This window comes from Phacochoerus africanus, chromosome 11 (assembly GCF_016906955.1).
Source record: "Phacochoerus africanus isolate WHEZ1 chromosome 11, ROS_Pafr_v1, whole genome shotgun sequence".
NCBI classification, from domain to species: domain Eukaryota; kingdom Metazoa; phylum Chordata; class Mammalia; order Artiodactyla; family Suidae; genus Phacochoerus; species Phacochoerus africanus.
Window position 1 is genome coordinate 37,552,421 of NC_062554.1, and position 23,112 is coordinate 37,575,532.

The following is a 23,112-nucleotide window of genomic DNA, read 5'->3' on the forward strand; positions in this document are numbered from 1 at the left end:
TATACATTCTTTTGCTCATAGTCTCTTCCATCACCTTCTGTCACATGTAATAGGATATCGTTTCCTGTGCTATACAGCAAGACCTCATTGCTTATCCATTCTAAATGTAACAGTTTGCATCTACTAACCCCAGACTCCCGTCCATCCCACTCTCTCCTCCTCCCCCTTGGCAACCACAAGTCTCTTCTCCATTTGTGTTTTGTAGATAGGTTCATTTGTTCCATAATTTCAATTCCACATATAAGTGAAATCATATGGTTTGTCTTTCTCTTTCTGACTGACTTCACTTAATATGAGACGTATCCATGTAGATCTAGTTTTGTTGCATCCATCCTCCTTACACAGATCTGGGTGGTTCTTAGTGTTCCTCTGAGTTTGCTGTAGATCTTGAGTTTGACTAATGTCATGGATGATGGATCAATTCTAAGACTTCAGCTGACTGATAAAAACTTGGTCAGAAGTCAGGATCTCTCCTATGCCATCGGTCTGAGATGTTGCTATGTGCATTGCGTGCGATGAGTTTCTTTTATCTTCCTCCAAGGTTTACGTGTCAGAAAGGCTCATTTGCTCCTTGTTTTAATGAACTCCTCAGGTTCAGGAGAAATAAAAATCTTGTGGGTTTGGCTGTCTCTTCTTGTACCTTCAATAGAAAGTCTGTGTCCTCATGATGTCTGGGGTAATTCCTCAGTCTAGAGAGTGACAGACGAGATTGAATTAGCTTGGGTTCTTTCATCACTAATTAGGTGGCAAAGCAGACCAGCCTCAGGGCACACAGACATGGACTCTGTTCCCGTAATTAGTCTAATGAAGGGATGGTAGCCCTGGCAAAAGTTGTCCTTGCATGATCTCCAGCCCTGGAATTCTCATCAGACAGCAGGCTTCTCAAGGACAGGAAGGTGCCTCCTTCTCTAGGTATTCCAGGTGTCTCACTCAGGGTAGTTTTCAACACATGACAGGTTTTCAGCCACCCATCTGTAGAAATTATTGTGTTTATATGGAGGGAGTTTCCAGAAGTATGTGACTGTATTGTGCCCTTAGCCCTGTTTTATTCACCAGTTTTATCAGTCTTAAATAAAGAGAGATAGCCCTAAAAAGCAAAATTAGATTAAATTAAATTAAAAAATAAAATAAAGCAATGATAGAAGATTTGATGCAAATACAATGCACAGAGCCAGGTAAATAATCTCATGTTATTTTGTGGTCCTCAGACCACATTTGAAGACATCATAAAATTAGAGTTGCTATGTTGCTATGGGTTTTTTTTGTTTTTTTGTTTGTTTATTTTTGTTTTTGTTTTTTGCTTTTTAGGGCTGTACCCATGGCATATGGAGGTTCCCAGGCTAGAGGTCGAATCGGAGCTACAGCTGCCGGCCTACACCAGAGCCACAGCAACACGGGATCTGAGTCGCATCTGTGACCTACACCTCAGCTCACATCAACGCTGGATCCTTAACCCACTGATCGAGGCCAGGAATCGAGCCTACAACCTCATGGTTCCTAGTTGGATTCGTTTCCACTGCACCACGATGGTAATTCCTAGCATCGCTATGTGTTAACAAACAGTCCAACAAATTTGCACTGTGCTTCTCAAACTTTGATGCTCATATAAACCAACTCGTTAGTAGGTCTGGCTTGACACTAAGAGTCTGCATCGATGACCAGCTTCCAGGTGATCCTGAAGCTGCTGGGGCACAGAGAACTTTTGAATAGCAAGAAACTAATGTCTTTCCAGGCAAGAGCCCACATCTGGAGGATTTAGGAACCTGAAAATCAAACCATGGTGGTTATTAGCAGAAATATTTAGCCCAGAGAAGATTTGCATAGTGGGGACCTATTTCTAGTCCTTCTGTTTTGAATAACTCTCCTATGAATAAGGAACAGGCTTGTATTTTCCTGTGACCAAAAGCAAATGCAGAAGTGGAAGGAGTTACAGGAGGCAGACTTTGGCTAAATATAACGGAGTAATTCTAGCAGATGGAGACACTCAATGATGGACAGCACTGCCTCCTAACCCGGACGCGTCCTTGCATTAGGAATGTTTAAGCAGGAGCTGGTCTGTTACCAGTTGGGCATAAAAAAAGAGAAGGCCTGTGTGGATGAGAAGACAGACTTGATCACACTTATGACTCCTTTCAAGGTTAAGATGCTGTGAATCTGTACCTTCTCTCTCTTTATTGTCTTCTCCTTAATGGTGTTCCAGGCCTGTGGACTCCATGGCAGATTCTCTCTTATGAGAAACTGGATGCTCTGCAAAATATAAAATATTTTCTATACAAGTTTATATTAAGAATTTTATATTGCTTCAATCTTTTTCATTTCTACATATTTGGTTTTCAACTTAACATGGAAGTTTCTGGGATCAAGACAATATTTGGCAAGTGGGTGATATTCAATTGGGCATTAGAGTCATATTTCATACTAATGAGGGCCGTGAAGGTTGTTAGGTAGTTGGATGTGTTACAGAGCATTTGTGGCACTTCCAGCATTTAGAAATTTAGAATAGATTCTGACTCCCAAGACGGTTCCGTCATAACCCATTGTGGAATCTGAGGGATCAACTAGTTGCCATCTCAAGGTCACTTTGAAACCTGGTGTTGGAGAAAATGTAAGCACATCCTCTAATAAAATATCTACCTTCTTCTGGTTTGCTGTCATGTCTGCAAATTGACTGGGTATGCCAATATACATTTCAGGGCAATTTTTAGAGAACTGGCACTCTGCATCATGGTGAAGATACTTCATTAGGCTTTTGTGACTGAATCACAGGGACTGAATCAATGCTTTTGTGCCCTGAGGCAAGCCTGCTGCACCATCTAATTAGACACAGAAAGACCAAAGCTAATTCAATCTAGACTGTGCTCCTGAAAGATTGGGACTGAAAGATCGCCCTGGACATCCTGGGTGCACAGGCTCTCTGAGGATCTCAGCATCAGCACCAGCCCAAGAAGGGCAGTGATGTTAAACTATCAAGGCCCTTCCAGCCCCCTGCAAAAGCCCCTGGAAATCAGCATATTTGATGGGAATGCACTTCACAGCCAGGAGCCTTCAAAAGAAATATACCGCGGGAGCAGCATATTCAAGATGACCTGTTACCTTCTCTTGATATAAAGTAGCTACCAGATCATTGTTCTCCTGGATTTGAGATTCAAAAATTGGCAAAGGAAGTCCCATGTCCTCCCATGAGATCCCAAGAAACAATGCCATGTATACATAGATTTATGTAATCATACCGCACAGAAAAAACACCTCTCACACTCAGCAATCAATTTGTCTTCATCAAAACAGAGATAGGAAGTCATGAGGGTAGATAATATCATTTCATGGATGAGGGCACTGAATTTCACAAAAATCTAAGTGGCTTCCTTGATGTCACAGAGATGCAAAATAAGAGAGCCAGGATTCCTTTTAATTCCTAACTTAATTTTCTTTCCATTTTGAAAGGCACAATTAAAATGTCCTATTTTCTTTGAGAACTAAAATATGCCATTGTATTATGCCCATATATGGTTGCAGTAGAGGTGTGCTTAAATACCTCTGTCCTGAATGTTTTTGGTGGAGTTTTTTTTTAATCTTCCCCTTTAAGACACAATTTTCTCAGACAACTCATGTTTTATAGATAGCCATGGTAACTGAGTTCCTACTACGCACAATGCACTTCACAAAGTCATTTTCATGTACTATGATTCGATACTTACAAAAGAACCTTAAAATAGGGATTATTAGAGTTCCTGTCTGTGTTGCAGTGGGTTAAGAATCCAGCATTGCTGCAGCTGTGATGTAAGTTGCAGCTGTAGCTCAGATCCCCAGCCCAGGAACTTCATATGCCACGGGTACAGCCAAAAAAAAAATAGACCTTTCTCGATCTGTTTTTTTTTTCATTTTTATTTTTTGTCTTTTTGTCTTTTTAGGGCCACACCCACAGCATATGGAGGTTCCCAGAATAGGGGTCCAGAGGTGTAGCCACTGGCCTATGCCAGAGCCATAGCCACAGCAACATGGGATCCGAGCTGCATCTGCGACCTACACCAGAGCTCATGGCAACACCGGATCCTTAACCCACTGAGCGAGGACAGAGATTGGACCTATGTCCTCATGGATGCTAACTGGGTTCATTAACTGCTGAGCCACAACAGGAACTCTGGTCCGTTTTTTTTAAAGGAGGAAATAATTAGGAAATGTTGACCAGCGGGGGGGGGGGGGGGGGGGCAGAGTCTCACAGCTGACAAGTGATATATTTGATTCCCCATCACATCATGCCTCTTTATTTAGTATTGCAGAGTCAGTGACTAATTCTCTTGACCAATGTTTGTTGAGCACATATATCGTATAGTAGAATGAGAGCTCAAAAATGTGGTTGATGATCATTTGAATCAATGAATTCACAGCAGTTTGAAATTATCGTCTTCCTATTTAGCTTGGAATTTGTATCTTGCTGGAAGTTATTACTATTTTTCTCAAAATAGTTGTTCAAAGTATAGCAAGTACTGCATTAACACAGAGCATCTTTTTGTGTTAAAACTTGGAGAGCATGACCTCAAGGATGAGAAAGATGCCAGGGTAAAATCCACTGTGGTCCCACTTGCACTGTCTTCCTGCTTTGTGCTCTGCAGTGAAAGCCTGTGATGAGATTTGGAGGATGGGAATTGGAGAGGAAAGGGGTGTGACAACTACTTTCTATGTTGGGGCATAAAGAGCTCACATATCAAAAGGAGCTCAGGGATCTTGGGGGCAAAATAAACTCTGCAAGCCTCAGTTTCCTGACCTGTGAAAAGAGAAAATCACTATTAGCTCTACATTCCTCTTGAATTACTTTAAGAGCAAATGGAATCATGTCTATGAAAGCCTTTGTAAACCGATGGACATTGCAAAGAGAAAATCTCACAAACTGGTATGGGATTCACATGTTTCATTGGGATTAAGTATTTTCATTGACTTGACTCTGAATCACCTCCTTAACTGGCCTTGCCACTTGGAAGTGCTGGTCTCAGCAAGCCTTTGTCACTAAAATGAAGACTATAGATATAAATGAAGCAGTGAGAAAGATAATGCTGAGGCCAGTTCTACCATGTCTACATTTTAATAGCAACGTGACCTTAGGCAAGTTACCTAAGTATCTTTTTCTGTTTCTGTAAATTGGGGAAAAAACACCTGCTTTTCCAAAAGCTGATCGTGTATTTAAAGCAACTAACCAAGTTTAGGGCTTTTAGGACATTTACCAGTTGTTAGTTCCTTTTCCATAGCTATCCAATCAATCCGTCAATTTTTAAACCTATTACGACTTGATTCTTAGTTCCTCCTTCCCAACTATAGGGTAAGGCGCCCTTTTAACACAGGTCTAAGTTTGTTTTTGTGGTTACTATATAGAACTCATATGACAAAAACATTGCATGGTATTTCCAACTCCATTTTTATACCCAAACAGGTCATGGGTGATTCTAACATAAATCTTCATTTCTAAACCAAGAGCCTGATAATATGTTAATTCATGCTTTTACCAGGGTTTAAAGGAAAAGATTCATAAAAGCTACAAGTCAGAGTTTACTAACTGCAACAAAAATTAAACTGTAATCAATAGTGTTATCATTTTCAGTTATATGAATCGTGTGTGAGTGATTTGAATCCATGGGAAATTTTTGAAATTTATTTCTGATTTATTCCTTGCACCACAACCCCCTTCCCGTGAATTGATGTTAGTAACATTTGGATGAAGTTTAGCTTTTCATTAAATATATGCTAGCAAATAAAGCAATTTTTTAAAAATTGCAACAGCCCTTAAACAAAACAATATTGATACTTCCCAATCGATGTTCCTAGTAGCTCATGCAGGAAAACAGTATAGCACTCTATGGGGAACAAAATCAATATGTCCTAAGTAATTCATTTCAATAAGGAATGATAACTTCAGGAAACTGCATATTTTATCATTGTTGTTGTTAGGGTGGGTTGGGTTTTTTGGGGAGGAGTCCTATAATTAGCTGAATAATTTTTACAGCTGCGTGTCATCTTTCTCCCCAAGTGGCCCTTGTGAATTTACTGTAATTCCATTTGCTTCCACCAGGCAGAGACATAGCTCTAGAAATTAGCAAATTGGCCTGAGAACCCTTCTTGAGGTGTACTTTTTTTTTTCTGGAAAATTTTTTTATTTTTTTTTTATTACTCAAATGAATTTATTACTCAAATGAATTTGTATACTGATCATAACAATCCAATTTCTCAGGATTTGCATCCCACAGCCCAAGCACATCCCCCCACCCCCCAAACTGTCTCCTCCAGAGACCATAAGTTTTTCAATGTCTGTGAGTCAGCATCTGGTCTGCAAAGAAGTTCAGTCTGTCCTTTTTTCAGATTCCACATGTCAGTGAAAGCATTTGGTGTTGCTGTCTCATTGTGTGGCTGACTTTACTTAGCATGATAGTTTCTAGGTCCATCCATGTTGCTAAAAATGCGGGTATTTCGTTCCTTTTAATGGCTGAGTAATATTCCACTGTGTATATGTACCACTTCTTCTTGATCCACTCCTCTGTCGATGGACATTTAGGTTGTTTCCATGTCTTGGCTATTGCAAATAGTGCTGCAATGAACATCGGAGTACATGTGTCTCTGCGAGTCGTGGTTTTCTCTGGGTAGATGCCCAGGAGTGGGACTACTGGATCAAATGGTAGTTCTATGTTTAGTTTTCTGAGGCATCTCCATACTGCTTTCCACAGTGGTTGCACCCATTTACAATCCCACCAACAGTGTACTAGAGTTCCTTTTTCCCACACCCTCTCCAGCACTTACTTTTTCATGATGGCCATTCTGGCTGGTGTAAGGTGGTACCTCAGAGTGGTTTTGATTTGCATTTCTCTACGAATGAGTGATGTTGAATATCTTTTCATGTGTTTCCTGGCCATCTGTATGTCTTCTTTGGAGAACTGTCTGTTTAGATCTTCTGCCCATGTTTTGATGGGGTTGTTTGTTTTTCTGGTATGGAGCTGCAGAAGGTGTTTATAGATTTTGGAGATGAATCCCTTGTCAGTTGACTCACTTGCAAAGATGTTCTCCCATTCTGCGGGTTGTCTTTTCGTGTTGTTTAGGGTTTCCTTTGCTGTGCAGAAACTTTTCAGTTTGATTAGGTCCCATTTGTTTGTTTTTCTTTTTGTTGTCAATACTCTGAGAGGTGGATCTGAGAAGATGTTGCTGTCGTTGATGTCCGAGAGTGTTTGGCCTATGTTTTCCTCTAAGAGTTTGATAGTGTCTGGTCTTCTGTCTAGGTCTTGAATCCATTTGGAGTTTATTTTTGTGTATGGTGTTAGGGAGTGTTCTCATTTCCTTCTTTTCCATGTGGCTGTCCAGTTTTCCCAGCACCACTTCTTGAACAAGCTGTCCTTTCTCCATTGTATATTCTTGCCTCCTCTTCCATAGATGAGTTGGCTGTAGGTGCGTGGGTTGAATTCTGGGCTTTCTCTCCTGCTCCATGGATGTATATTTCTGTCTTTGTGCCAGTACCATACGGTTTTGATGATTGTTGCTCTGTAGTATAGTCTGAGGTCAGGGCGCCTGATTCCTCCAGCTCCATTTTTCTTTTTCAGGGTGTCTTTGGCTATTCTGGGTCTTTTGTGCTTCCAAACCAACTTTTTTTTTTTACAATATTTTGTTTGAGGTCTGTGAAAAATGTCCTTGGTAATTTGATAGGGATTGCATTGAATCTCTGGATTCCTTAGGTAGTATAGTCATTTTGATAATATTAACTCTTCCAATCCATGAGCATGGTATGTGTTTCCATCTCTTTGTGTCATCTTTGATCTCTTTCATCAGGGTCTTCTAGTTTTCAGAGTACAGGTCTTTTGTCTCTTTAGGTAGGTTTACTGCTAGGTATTTTATTCTTTTGGATGCAATGGTAAACGGGATTGCTTCCCTAATTTCTTTTTCTGCTCTTTCACTGTTAGTGTATAGAAATGCCGTCGATTTCTGTGTATTAATTTTGTATCCTGTCACTTTGCCAAATTCGCGGATGAGCTCTAACAGTTTTCTGGTAGAGTCTTTAGGATTCTCTAGGTAGAGTATCATGTCATCTGCAAAGAGGGATAGTTTTACTTCTTCCTTTCCAATTTGGATTCCTTTTATTTCTTTTACTTCTCTGATTGCCGTGGCGAGGACTTCCAAAACTATGTTGAAGAGTAGTGGCGAGAGCGGACCTCCTTGTCTTGTTCCTGATCTCAATGGGAATTCCTTCAGCTTTTCACCATTGAGAATGATATTCGCTGTGGATGTGTCATATATGGCCTTTATCATGTTGAGATAGGTTCCCGCTATGCCCGCTTTCTGAAGGGTTTTTTATCAGAAATGGGTGTTGGATTTTGTCAAAGGCTTTTTCTGTGTCTCTTGAGAGGCTCATATGGTTTTTATTCTTCAGTTCATTAATATAGTGTATCGCACTGATGGATTTGTGGATATTGAAGAACCCTTGCAACCCTGGGATAAATCCCACTTGATTTATGGTGTACAATCCTTTTAATGTATTGTTGGATGTGGTTTGCCAGTATTTTGTTGAGGATTTTTGCATCGATGTTCATCAGTGAAATTGGCTTGTAGTTTTCTATTTTTGTAGTATCTTTGTCTGGTTTTGGTATCAGGGTGATGATGGCCTCATAGAATGAGTTTGGGAGTATCCCTTCCTCTGGAATTTTTTGAAATAGTTTCAGAAGGAGAGGTGTTAGCTCTTCTCTAAATGTTTGATAGAATTCGCCTGTGAAGCCATCTAGTCCTGGACTTTTGTTTGTTGGAAGTTTTTTAATCACAGTTTCAATTTCAGTTCTTGTGATTGGTCCATTCATCTTTTCTATTTCATCTTGGTTTAGTCTTGGAAGATTGTACTTTTCTAAGAATTTGTCCATTTCTTCTAGGTGTTCCATTTTTTTGGTGTATAGTTGCATATAGTAGTCTCTTATGATCCTTTGTATTTCTGTGATGTCTGTTGTTACTTTTCATTTCTAATTTTATTGATTTGAGTCCTCTCTTTTGCTTGATAAGTCTAGCTAATGGTTTATCAATTTTGTTGATCTTTTCAAAGAACCAGTTTTTCGTTTCATTGATCTTTTCTATGGTTTTCTTTGTTTCTATTTCACTGATTTCTGCTCTGATCTTTATGGTATGCCAAAAACTCAGACACGTGGAGACTAAACAACCTACTACTAAACAACCAATGGATCACTGAAGAAATCAAAGAGGAAATAATTAAAAAATACCTAGAAGCAAATGACAATGAAGATACAATACTCCAAAACCTATGGGATGCAGCAAAAGCCGTTCTAAGAGGAAAGTTTATAGCAATACAAGCCCACCTCAGGTAGTAAAGAAAAAGCGCAAATAAACAAGTTAACTTTACATCTAAAGCAGCTCCAGAGAGAAGAACAGACAAGACCTAAATTTAGTAGAAGGAACGAAATCATAAAGAACAGCCTGTTTTCTGTCACCATGTTTTCCAGGTACTGTCCTCCAACACTGTGATTCCATCATCACCTGCTTAACTGACATGTCTTGTTTGCAGGACAGTATATGGTCACATGGTCACATTTGCTTTTCATATTCAAATTAAGTGACCAAATCCCCATAGTCCCTACAATGAAAGGCATTTCTTTCACTTCTAGGGTAATTCATTCCATGATAACAAGATTCTTGGGGGTCTTCCTCAATCCAAAGAGTCACATCGAAAAAGAAAACCAGAAATCAACTTATTCCATTGGGAAGTTCAAGGTTGTCAATGCCACCTGATGTCAGTGTTGAAACATAGGCAGCTCGAAAGTTGATATAGCCCTGGCCTGCTATATCAACTGGGTGGATGGCATGCTACTACTGATATGTGGAAATTCAGGAGCCTGGGCTGACTCTGTTGTCCACTGAACAAAGAAGCATCAGTGACCGAGGGCTGTGGCTGCCAGCTCTGGTTGATGGGCTGGAAGAGGAAGTCCTGCTCTCCAGGTATTACTCTGAATTGCTGCTACTCCATGCCAGTGTGGGTCTGCGATCCCAGAATTACTGCTTCTGAGGTAGCTGGCTCATTTGTTCATGTCCGAAGACATATAAAACATCATGCACACTTCCCCCAGACATGTTAAAAGGTAAATTCCTAAGAAGTTTTCAGTTGCCACCTGTGCTGCCTGGGATCAAGCTCTCCCCTAACTCCAAGGTCTGATCCTGAGATTGCAAGAAACCCTTCACTTTCTTTGACTCAGAGCTGCCTCATTTTGTAACTCAGGAGAATGACATGTCTATTAGGCCAAATCCCCATCTTATTGTACATACAGTTAGGCCCATGTTCTAGGTGCTTGCCTCACCTAACTGGATAGGTGTACTTTTTAGATTACCCATTATTTCCTAGCTTTTATTCCTGCCCATGTCATAACATTTGACAGAGCTTTACTTTGATGGAAAAAGAAACCCAGGAGTTCCCGTCGTGGCACAGTGGTTAATGAATCCGACTAGGAATCATGAGGTTGTGGGTTGGATCCCTGGCCTCGCTCAGTGAGCCAAGGATCTGGCGTTGCTGTGAGCTGAGGTGTAGGTCACAGACGCGGCTCGGATCCCAGGTTGCTGTGGCTGTGGCGTAGGCCAGCGGCTATAGCTCCAATTAGACCCCTAGCCTGGGAACATCCATATGCCGCAGATGCGGCCCTAAAAAGACAAAAGACAAAAAAAAGAAAAAAGAAAAAAGAAAATAAGGCAAAAGGAAACCCAAAGGGAGTACTTTTCACTATAAGGGCAATGCTATCAGGGCAATAAAAAAAAAAAAGAACAAGGAAGCTCAGAAGAGATCACTCATTTCTTCATTAACCATAAAAATAATCATGATAAAAATGATCATCCATTAAGCAACTAATATGTATCTGACTTTAAGGTATATTATTTCATTCAATATTTCTAAAAGTCCTGAAAGGCAAATATTACCTACAGAAATGCAGAGATGAGAGATGGAGAGACGTAAAGTAACTCAAAGCGTAAAGCCTATGCAACAAAGCCAGGATTTAAACTTAGGTCCTTCAGAGTCCAAAGCTAGGAATCTTTCCAATGACTATACTTACTCTTTAGTAACTGAGTAACTATGGAATGTTTTGGGTCCATGCCTACTGAGAGGTACATACATGATTGTTTATTCTCAGACTGATTGCTACTGAAACCAATCACCTACCGCCCCCCCCCCCAAAAAAAAACAACCCATCCCATTCTTTTGGTTCTGGGGGTATGTTTAAATTAGAGTCTTCTTTACCTTTTAGAACATTCTTATTTCAACCTACACTTTAAGAGAGAGATGATAATTTTCTGGTCTGCTCCGTCACATCCCAGAGGAAGGAAAGGAGGGAAAACCAGCCCCCAAGACTCACAGAGGTGCCTTGGAGCATCACTTGTCCTTGTTGGAAGGTTGCTCTTGTGCCTCCCATAAAAGTAAGGAAGTACTGAGTAAGAGATGTTCTTTTGTGAAGTGTGATCACAGCTCCTGGCCTAGGATTTCATAGCAAGGTATAATTCATTATTTCTCTTCAGAGTTGAAAGGACCCCTATAACTGACGAGCCTCATAGTCACAAAGTAAACTTCCAAAGGGAGAAGATAAAAGGCCACTCACTGCCCTGGAAAACAATGAGGATTTCTTTCTTTGGGTGTGGCCTTCATCTCACATTTGATAATTCTGTAGGGTTTTAACTGTCACCCTACAGTAGTTTTCTTTTGACTCAGAAAAAGCCACAGGCTCTTGCTACCCAACTTGAGGTCATTAAATCCTTGAGTAAACTTCTAAGTTTCTCTTGGTTGAAGAGAAATTTATGTAGGAGGGGTGTCAAGGCCAGGCATCAAAATACTCCAGGAATTATCTCAAAAGAGAAATGTTTCCAGTTTGCGATGCCTTCAGATGAGCATATTCAAGGAATCCAAACCCTCTTGTATCTTGGCATGTTTTTCTTGATTTGCCTTAAGGATTTCTGCATAGGCATCACTTGGTTATATATTTGTGATTTTGATGTCTCACAGCACACCCCAGAGAGGTGGGCCTATCTCCAAATGAGGAAAACTAAACATTTCTCTACTGATAAGCTAAAAGACTTCTATGCAAAGATCTTTGTTTTGTTTTATTTCCTGAAATAGAAGTAAGAAAAGAAATGGTGGTGCATCGGAAGTTCCTAATTCTGAAAGATTTTAGCTATACTCAGGGTTGCTTTTGTCCAAATTTTCTCAGTTTTACTGAACCCAAGGGCATTGAGAGCTTCAGCTGACATGAGGGGAGATAGCTAATGTTTTGGCAATGACTCTAACAGCCTCCATACTTAATTGTATAATTCTTATTCCTCATCCTGATTCTACCAATTCATATATTTTGGCATACCTCTATTTGAGGATAATGGTGTAGAACTAAAACATTTTTCATTTACTAAATGGATTTTCTTTGAAATGTATACTCCATTAATTTTCCCAGTAATGTATAGGTCATATCATTAATTACTGAATGTCATAGGATGTCTTGCTTTGATGAGAAAGCAGGAACATTGGGTGTTTGCTGTTAATTTATAAAAGAGCTATTCTTCAAACTTTTCAATAAACCACAGTGAATTTTCCTTCTTGATTATGCTAGGATATAGGGAAGAAATCTGTGGGCTAGCATGCTATTAGGAATTAGACTTTCGTATATAGATATTCTCTAATTTACTTTTAAAAAATACTCAGAGTTCCCTTTGTGGCTCAGAGGTTAACGAATCCGACTAGGATCCATGAGGATGCAGATTCGATCCCTGACCTCGCTCAGTGGGTTAAGGATCTGGCATTGCCATGAGCTGTGTTGTAGGTCACAGATGCAGCTCAGATCCCTTGTTGGTGTGGTGTAGGCCGACGGCTACAGCTCCACTTTGACCCCTAGCCTGGGAACCTCCCTATGCCACGGGTGCAGCCCTAAAATAGTAGGGAAAAAAAAAAGTGTGTGTGTGTATATATATATATATATGTATATATATATATTCAAAATAAAATTTATGGAACAAGGTAGCTTGCTGATACAAATGAGGACTGCCAGCATTTCAATTCCTGGCTAAAACTCAAAGAACTAAAATATTTTAAAGAGGCAATGGAGTCTATTCCAAAGTAATAAAAATAAATCCTTCTCTAAAGAAAAGAACATTAGGTATTTGTGACGCTTACTGGAACTCTGAATTTGAGTTTATAAGACATACCAGGGATCATAAACTTAAACATCTGCAAGGCCAGGCCAGTGATCCTAACTTTGGTTTTGAGAATTGCAGACTATGCATGTTATCTACAAGGGGCAGCTGGGCCTCGGCCCCTGCTGGTTGTTATCATTTGGAAATGTAGACGTGGCCTTGTCAGAGTTTTCATCTCTTCAAGAAAAGCCACAACTTGCATGAGGAAGTTCCTTGACCTAGATTTTGACAGGTTCTATTTCACCTTAGAGCCTATCTCTGCATCTGAAACAGATACCAAGGGAGAAATTATGTTGGACATTTGGCCAAATAGGTCAATTATCCAAACTTTCCCTAAGCATAGTTGAGGGAGAAGGAAAAACACATTATTTAATTGATTATACTTTTTTTTTTTTGCGTTTTAGGGCTGCACCTGCAACACATGGAAGTTCCCAGGCTAGGGGTTGAATCAGAGCTACAAGTGCCAGCCTATGCCACAGCAACACAGGATCTGAGCCACGTCTGCGACCTACACCACAGCTCATGGCAATGCTGGATCACTGACCCATTGAGCAAGAATAGGGATTGAACCCGCATTCTCATGGATACTAGCCAGATTCATTTCGGGTGTGCTACTATGGGAACTCCTATACTTTTTTTTTTTTTTTTAAATAAGACAATCTCTCTTAAAAACAATCTAACACAAGTGATGAATGAACACAATTATACAACTAAACATCTTTTAAAAACCTAAACTTTTCCTTAGCTAACCCAATTGCTAATTTTGATTAATATGTTTTAGGGGTTATATAATTTCGGACAAAAGTTTAATCATCTACATACAGTTTTTTTTTTTTTTTTTGGCTAAAAGTACACAATCGTTCGTTTAACAACTTAGTTAACCTAGTTTCCTCTGTGGGGGCAACAGAGACCCTGAACACCTCACAGACATAGATGATGACAGAGCCAAATTTCAGCCCTTGCCGGTGCTTTTGGACTCAAGACCTATTTAGTTGCAAAATACTTCACTTCTCTTTTGAGTTTGGTCCCTCTGCAGTGGATAAACCTATTTACAAAATATCCTCATTGATGTGAAGGCTCTTGCACACTCAATTAAATGCATTTGCTTGTATTTCTTGATGAACCTCATCCTACGAGCTCCAAATTCTTAACTTGTATAACTTCGAATGACTCAGTTAACCTTTCCATGCCTGGGCACTGACATGAGGGTGCTGGCCTTGAATATTCCTGGCCAGTGCTCTTTGTTCTCTGGTTTTCAGGCCCATCCTATGATCAAGATATATTTCTCTCATTTCTATACTTTGATGTCTCTAGGCAAGTCTGAGCTGTCTCTCTATCCCACTGTGGTTTACTCCATTTCTTCCCCTTCTGCATTCCCAGTGAATAGCTCATTCAGAGCTGTGCATTATGACCTACTATTCTGTGTAGGATGTGTGTGTATCTATTTTTGGAACTCTTCAGAAATAGGGACAGCACATTTTATCTCATATTCCCAGTATATAACATAGTTATTGGCATATAACAGGCATGCAAGGGAATGAACAAATTATCAAATTAGCATTCTAATTTTATCATTTTTTTCTCTGCATAGTTTCAAAACACCTTTTGAACAAAACACTGCCTAACTTTGAAAAAGTGGGTTTCTTGGGAGTTCCCATCATGGCGCAGTGGAAGTGAATCCAACTAGGAGCCATGAGGTTGTGGGTTTGATCCCTGGTCTCTCTCAGTGGGTTAAGGATCTGCCGTTGCCATGAGCTATGGTGTACGTCACAGACGTGGCTCAGGTCTGATATTGCTCTGGCTGCGGCGTAGGCCAGCAACTGTAGCTCTGATTCGACCCCTAGCCTGGGAACCTCCAAATGCGTGGGTACAGCCCTAAAAAGCAAACAAAAAAAAAAAAAAGTGAGTTTCTCTTCAAGATATCTAAAAATCCAACTCATTATAAAAAAATGAGTGGTACTGACAGCAGTTTGGTTCTCATTTGAATTTCATGCCATATACTCAGGCTTACATACATACATATATGTATATATTTCATACATGTTTTTGGATGTTGTTGATGTTGATTAGGACAGTGCTAAAGCCCAAATTCATAATCCTAACCTAGCTGATCAGTCCTTGTGTTTGGGTCCTAGGGATTAACTGCACATTCAAATCAACACTATTTATACACACTACATGTCCAGTTCAGTGTGGCTTCTTTTTTGAGAACAGTTATATAAGTACAGAGTAGGTTCAGGGTATGATAGGTTGTGGGGTTTTTTAAATTAATTATTTTGGGTGGGGGGCTGCACCCATAGCATGTGGAAGTTCCCAGACTAGGGGTCAAATTGGGGCTGCAGCTGCCGGCCTACACCACAGTCACAGCAACACAGGATCCAAGCCATGTCTGCGACCACTTCATGGCCACGCCGGATCCTTAACCCACTGAGCACGGCCAGGGATCAAACCCACATCCTCCTGGATACTTGTCAGATTTGTTACTGCTGAGCCACAATGGGAACTCTCGATTGTGGTTATTTTTTTTTACAAAATTTAAGATGACCCAATTTTGAGCACAGTTAAGAGGTTCTTGGACATATGAAGAAGACTCATGTTTGCCTCAGGGATCTTAACTAAGAAAGGAAAACCATCTTTATTCCAAATATTACTGAAACTACATTTAAAGATGCCCTGTCTAATTCATATGTCGAAAAATCTCTTAAAAGGAACATTTGTGTTGTAGCATTTATGTTATTTAGCTTTATGTGCTTAATAAGTATACATAAAGAAGCATATTGGGAGAGGGTTCAAAATGGTGGCATAAGAAGGTCCTGAATTCACCTCATCCTAGACACACAGCACATCTACAACTGCATGGGAAATAATTCCCTTGAAAGGGGACCTGAAAACATGAAGAACGGAGCTTCCACAATAAGAGCAAAAGTCCCCAGCCAGACCCAAACATTGAAACTGCCTCGTTATCACTGGTTGAAAACTTGGCAAGATTGAAGGCCTTTTGTTATTGTTGTTGGATATTTTCTTTCCCATAAAAACACATAATTTCAACTCATAAAAAAAAAAAAAACAGCATCAAGATGGGTAGAAGAGGCAGAGATAGGTCTGTCTCACCAAAGGAAAAAACCCACAGTCCAGCCACAGAAATCCACAATCAGGAGAGATCACAAAAGTACAGATTTTTTTCCCTGAGTGATAAATTTGAGCTCCCAATCAGGCACGTCATCCCCCTAGGTCCCACACAGAAGATCAAGTCCCCAAAACATCTGGCTTTGAAGATCAACATTCCATGCTTCCAGGAAAACTATAGAACTACAGGGAAAAACAACAACAAAAATACCACTCTCTAGGAGTTCCCATCCTGACTCAGTGGCTGATGAATCCGACTAGGAACCATGAGGTTGCAGGTTGGGTCCCTGGCCTTGCTCAGTGGGTTAGGGATCCGGCATTGCCATGAGCTGTGGTGTAGGTTGCAGACGTGGCTCGGATCCCACATTGCTGTGGCTCTGGCGTAGGCTGGTAGCTACAGCTCTGATTAGACCCCTAGCCTGGGAACCTCCATATGCTGCAGGAGTGGCCCTAGAAACGGCAAAAAGACAAAAAAAAAATACCACTCTTATAGGGCTCACACACAGACTCACCTGATCTGAAAATCGGTACAAACACACCAGTTTTAAAAGTGCATGGATCAAAGATGAGGGGAACCCAATTAAACATCTTGAAGCATCTGCTAGAGAAGTAGGAATGAGGTGGGACACTCCCTGGGACTGAGACACTGGTGGGGGCCGTGTTCACAATCTAAGGCTACTTTGCTGATGCCAATGTTGGCAGGTGCCATTTTAGAATTTTCCATCTAACCTACTGGCATCAGTGGGTGCACCCCTGAGCCTTGGCCAGGCCCTACAGCCAACCAAACAATAGTCCCACTCACTAGAGTGCTAACAGTCCCAGGCAGGCCCTGAAGCCAGGCTGGAAGCCAGCCCTGCCCACCAGCATCCTTAGTAGCAGCCACAACCACACCACAACAAGAGTGCACAACAGACCACATAGGGTAATTCCCCTGAGTGCTCAGCTCTGGGGACCAGGCAGGAAGATTCCTGAGTCCCACAAGACATCTCAATAAGACCACACCTTGAAAACTCAGAGATATAGTTAATACACACAAACAGAGAACTAGGCACAATGAGAATACAGAAGCACACCACATTAACAAAAGGAAGGTTAAAAGCCACATGATTATCTCAATAGATACAGAAAAAGCAATTGACAAAATTCAATTTTTATTTATGATTAAAAAAACTCTCAACAAAGTCAATATATGAAGTTTTCTCAACATAATAAAGGCCATATATGACAAATCCACAGATAACATTATACTCAATGGTGAAAAACTAAAAACTTTCCCTCTAAGACCAGTAACAAGGAAAAGATGCTCACTCTCACCACTTCTACTAAACATAGTATTGGAAGTCCTACAGCAATCAGACAAGAAAGAATAAGTAAAAGACCTTCAAATGATAAGGGAAGAAGTGAAACTATTTGCAGATGACAGGACGCTATATATAAAAAACCCCAAAGAACTCCACTAAAAAATTTATAACTAATGAATTCAGTAAAATTGCAAGACACAAAGTCAATGTACAGAAATTTGTGGCATTTCTATACACTAATAAACTATAGGAAAAATGAATTAAAGAACAACCCCTTTTACAATCACATCAAAAAGAATAAAATACCTAAGGGTAAATTTAATCAAGAAGGTTGAAGACCTAAACACAGAAAACTATAACATATTGATGAAAACATTGAAGAAGACACAAATACATGGAAAGTTATTGCACATTTATGGATTGGAATAACTAATATTTTTAAAATTTCCAACTACACAAAGCAATTTATGTATTCAATAAATCCCTATTGAAGTTCCAATGGCATATTTTACAGAACTAAAAGAAGTAATTCTAACATTTGTATGGAATTACAAAAGCCAAAACAATCTTGAGAAAGAACAAAGCTGACGGGATCATTCTCCTTGATTTCAAACTATACTGCAAAGCTTTAGTAACCAACAGTATGACATTGGCACAAAAACAGACACATAGATACATGGAACAGAATTGAGTGTCCAGAAATAAAGCCACACATATATGGACAATTAATTTACAACAAAGAAAAAAACATACAATGAAGAAAGAATAGTCTCTTTAACAAATGACTTTGGGAAAACTGAACAGTCACATGCAAAAAAATGAAACTGGACCACTATCTTACACTATATACAAAAATCAACTCAAAATAGATTGAAGATTTGAATACAAGACCTGAAGCCATAAAATTCCTAGAAGAAAACATCACCAGTAACATCATGAACATCAATCTTAGTGATGTTTTTGTGGTTCTGACTCCAAAGGCAAGGAAAACAAAAGCAAAAGTAAGCAAATGGGACCGCATGCAACTAAAAAGCTTCTGCACAGTGAAAACCATCATCAAAACAAAAAGTCAACTTACTGAATGGAAGATATCTATAAATGAAGTGTCTGATAAGGAGGTAATATATAAGAAACCTCCAAAATATAAGAAAGAATTCATATAACTCAACAACAGAAAAACAAGCAACCTGTTTAAAAAAAATGAACAGAGGATCTGAATGAACATTTCATCAAAAAAGGCATATAGAAGGAAATAAGTTCACTAATTAGCATCATTAATTATCATTAGAGAAATTTAAATCAAAACCACGGTGAGATATTACCTCACACCTGTCAGAATGGCTATTATCATAAGGACAAGAAATAACACATGTTGAAAGTAGGTGGAGAAAAGAGAACTCATACACTGCTGGTGGAAATGTAAATTGGTACAGACGCTTATGTAAAACTATGTGGGGATTCCATACAAAATTAAGAATAGAACTACTTTATGATCTAGCTATTGCACTTTTGGGTATTTATCTGAAGAACATGAAAACACTAATTTAAAAAGATAAGCACACTACGTTCTTTGCAGCATTATTTACAATAGCCAAGATACAGGAGCAACCTAAGTGCCCATCAATCAATGAACGGATAAAGAAGATGCCATATATATATATACATACACACACACACACACACACACACACACACACAAGGAAATAGTAGCCATAAAAAAGATGAAATCTTGTCATTTACAACATGGATGGACCTTGAAGGTATTATTGTAAGTGAAACAAGTCAGACAAAGACAAATACCATAGGATTTCACTACATGAGGAGTTTAAAAAACAGAATAAAATGAAGAAACAAAATAAAAACAAACTCACAGATACAGAGGTCAGATTTGTGACTACCAGAGGAGAAGGGAGTTGAGGGGGTGGGCCAAGTGGGAGAAAGGGCTTAACTCTATGGGGATGGAGGCAAATGGACTTGTAGAGGTGGTCACTTTGTAATGTACACAGATATCTAATTATAATGCTATACATCTGACACTTACGTGTCTTGAAAGTAAAAAAAATAAAATAGAAACATAGAGTAGAAAGCTGGTTGTCAGGGCCTGGAAGTTGGAGGAAAGAGGGAAGGCTAACAAAAGGTACCAAGTTTAAGTTACAAGAAGAATAAAGTCTGAGGATCTAAGGTATTACTTAGCTGATGACTCTGTGTTGTACAATTGAAATTTGCTAAGAGACTAGAATTTTAAATGTTCTTACCAGGCCACCGTCCCGCCGAAAAGGATAACGTGAGGTGATGGACATGTTAACTCAATGGGAAGTAATCCTTTCACAATGTTGACCTATATCAAGTCATCGCATTGTGCATTCTAAATATCTTTAAGGTCATTGGTCCATTTGAAAAAAAAGAAAAAAAAAAAAAAGAACCATATGTAAGATTCCAAGACTGGAATCTCAACTTATAATATCACTTTACACTGTTAAGAAAAAGGGTTTCATGTAACTTACAATGGTTTGCCTTATGATCATAATGTGGAACCAATTTGTTTTTTTTCCAACAAATTATAGATTCAGAACCTAGACCTCTGAATTGCTGGTGCCTGGTTTTACTGACCTGAAATCATGTGGGTTTCTCATTAAATAGATTTAGAAAGCTGTGGATCCACAATTCAGAGCTGTAGGACTTGTGTCTTAGCAGGAAGTAGATAATTCTAATTTACTTATCAGAAGAGATAACTAAGAAACAAGAGGTGGAAGTACTGTTTATCATTTTGCAGACCTCCATGTGAAGGGGCAAAGGAGGCTTTGACTTGAGTCAGCACTAGTAATTGTATCTGGGTGGCTTGTCCTTCCCTAGGGGACAGTCTTTTATGTGCAGAACAGAAAGGGCTGGTTGTCTAACGTTACTTGACCACAGGGGTTGCTGAGAAGTTATCTGTCAGCTTTGCATGTCCTCAGAAAACAACTCCAACTCACATCCACCCTGATTGTTGTTTTTTAACAAGTGTGGGGGCTACGTCCCAGGTATCTTTTTACCTTCTATGGATCAGACATTTGCAAGAGGTAGATAACTTCTAGAGATTCAGGGTTCATCTGGCGCTCTTATTGCAGGGGAATGAGACAAAAGCTGGGAAGAAGTGGAAACAGTCTGGTGCTCATCACTCCCTTTTGAATTCTCTTGAAGAATATAGGCTCTTCTGAAGTCGAAAGCCCAAGAGCCCCTGGAAGGAGCCGGCCTCATTTCTCAGGGCCATGGATGGGGAACGGGACGTGGTGTCCTGCTCTAGAGTGTTCCGAGAGCAGTCTTTAAAATGGCTTGGACAGGATGTAAGGTCATTCTCTGAAGGACTCACGGATACATGGGCAATAACATGCCCCTGCAAAAAAGCAGAAATCTATAAATATTTCCATTTAAATAAATACATCTTCTGTACTCTACGATAAATTATATTTAGGTAATTCAATTTAATTGAATAGAATCCAAGACATTCAAAGGCCATTCCTTTCTCTCGAAGGCCTTAGGTCTATGAAGATGAGCTCATCACCCACAGAGCCTTTTATTTAAACATATTCTCAGAGTGGCTCTTAGTAACATCGCTGAACTTTTCCCTCTCGTGTCTCATTAATGGGCGGTGTCAGGGATTCTGGCCTTCAAGAGACTGCTGCTGTCTTGGCCATCATCGTTATTGATTCTGTAGTGAGTCAGTTTCAATTTTGAATTTAGGATGAAGCCACTTCCTGTGATGAGGTGAATGAACTCTTCCTGGATCCCCCGGATATTCATTGTCTGGCAGGAATTAATCAGAGAAGTTAAAATCAAATTCTTAAGAAAAAAAGAGTCTAAAAAGAGGAACATTGCAGCCTAACCAGTGGGGAAAAAAGTGAAAGACTCCTTTAAACCAAGCAGAGCAAACCTCTCATCTTCAGGCTGACACCCCGGCTGGCTTCCGTCTGTCCAAAATGTTATATCCCCCTTTTCTCTCCTTCTGGCCTGCTCTCACCACCTGTATTCCATCTGGACTCCACCCTACTCCCGAATTCACTCTACTTCTTTCAGGCCCTGTCTTTGCCACTCATCCACAAAGTTGCCAGGACTCACGTTTCTCCCGTCATTGAGACCGCTCTGCTCTCTGCTTAAGGGCAGGGAGTCCTTTGAAATCTGAAATCAGCTGTTCAAATCCTAACTTCACCTTTGACCAGCCTTGTGACATTCAACAAGTTTTTAAACCTCTCCAAGATTAAGTTTCCCATCTGTAAAATTAAGAATTTGTCGAAAGAGCTATTGTAAAGATGAAATGCACTGTAAACCAACCATAATGGAAAAAATAAAAATCATTGAAAAAAATATGAAATGCAATGAGGTGTGTTGTTTAAGAGAGAACCTAGCAGTTCGGTCCCCAATAAGCTACTGATTTGAAATATCCTACCTTCTTTTCCCCAATGTTTCACTCCATTCATGTTTTTTTCTACTCTTCCACTGGCATTGCTTTCACCATCTTCTCAGCTACGACAGGAGTTACTCTCAGTCTTCATTGGACACTAGCACCACACAGGTCTCTGTGATACGGAGCAAAGGGCACTGGATCAGGGTCCCATCATCCAGGTTGCATTCCTGGCTCTGCAGGAGCCAGCTACTATTTGACGGAGCCCTAATGCATCTATGCCAGGTCCTGTCCTAAATTCTTCACATGCAACCACCTCAATCGTGTAAACCCCGGAACAGCCCTGTGAAATGGTGACTGTTATTACCCTCACTGTGTTGAGGAGGAACTGGAGGTTCAGAAAGGTTCAGGGACTTGTGGGGGTGGGGTTTGACTTTGCGTGTGGTAGCTGCCAAGGCACGTGTCCCTGACCTCTCGTGGGGACTCACTGGCTGGGCTTTCTGTCCTCTCCAGTGTGACATCAGGGAAAGGTCCGAGCACTGTTACACTGCTGACCTGCTTCACGTGTGCACCTCATCTCCCCAGTGAGGCCATAAACGCCTTCAGAGCACCCAGTGTGTGGTGTGTCTTTGTTTGGGGTCTGTCCCCTTTTCTGAAGTCCCTAGGAGAGCATTGGATTCTAGCAGGCGGTTTAGTAAGTTTCCTGTTGATGAAGGTGTGCTCTCAGCCTCTCTGCTCCCGGGCGTTTTCCCGAAGCCTTTCATGCGAGGGCCAGGCTGGAGCATCTGAATTTAGCTATGAACAACAAGAATGACAGGATAATGAAAATAACATAATGGTTAAGAGTTTCTAAGGACTTACTTTGTAGCAGACAGGATTATTTCATTTCCCCCTCTCAAGCCTACAGGTTACATACCATAATTAACCCATTTTAAAGATGAGGAAAGTGAGCCCTGGAGCAATTCTGTAACCTGCTGAATGCCGTGGGGCTAAGAAAAGGTGATGTTTAGTGAGCCCTGATTTGGAGCTTGAGGTCTGTTTGGAGCTGGAACTCTTTTTTATTTTACGTTATTTTTCTTGTTACAGCTGCACCTGCAGCATATGGAAGTCCCCAGGCTACGGGTCAAA

At 40.2% G+C, this 23,112-nt stretch overlaps 1 long non-coding RNA gene across 5 annotated transcripts; it reads right to left on the minus strand.

The window, feature by feature from the left end:
• Positions 1–253: 253 nt before the first annotated feature.
• Positions 254–22,787, minus strand: LOC125111101 (uncharacterized). 5 transcript variants are annotated; one of them, XR_007130826.1, is made up of 5 exons: positions 22,540–22,787; positions 20,639–22,159; positions 19,862–19,979; positions 2,161–2,247; positions 254–689 (listed from the first exon to the last, which is right to left on the minus strand). It is a non-coding gene; the product is annotated as an uncharacterized LOC125111101 (long non-coding RNA). The 5 variants fall into 5 exon arrangements; XR_007130825.1 differs by having other exon boundaries at positions 20,639–21,389; positions 22,030–22,787; XR_007130824.1 differs by having other exon boundaries at positions 20,639–22,787.
• Between the last annotated feature and the right edge of the window lie 325 nt (positions 22,788–23,112).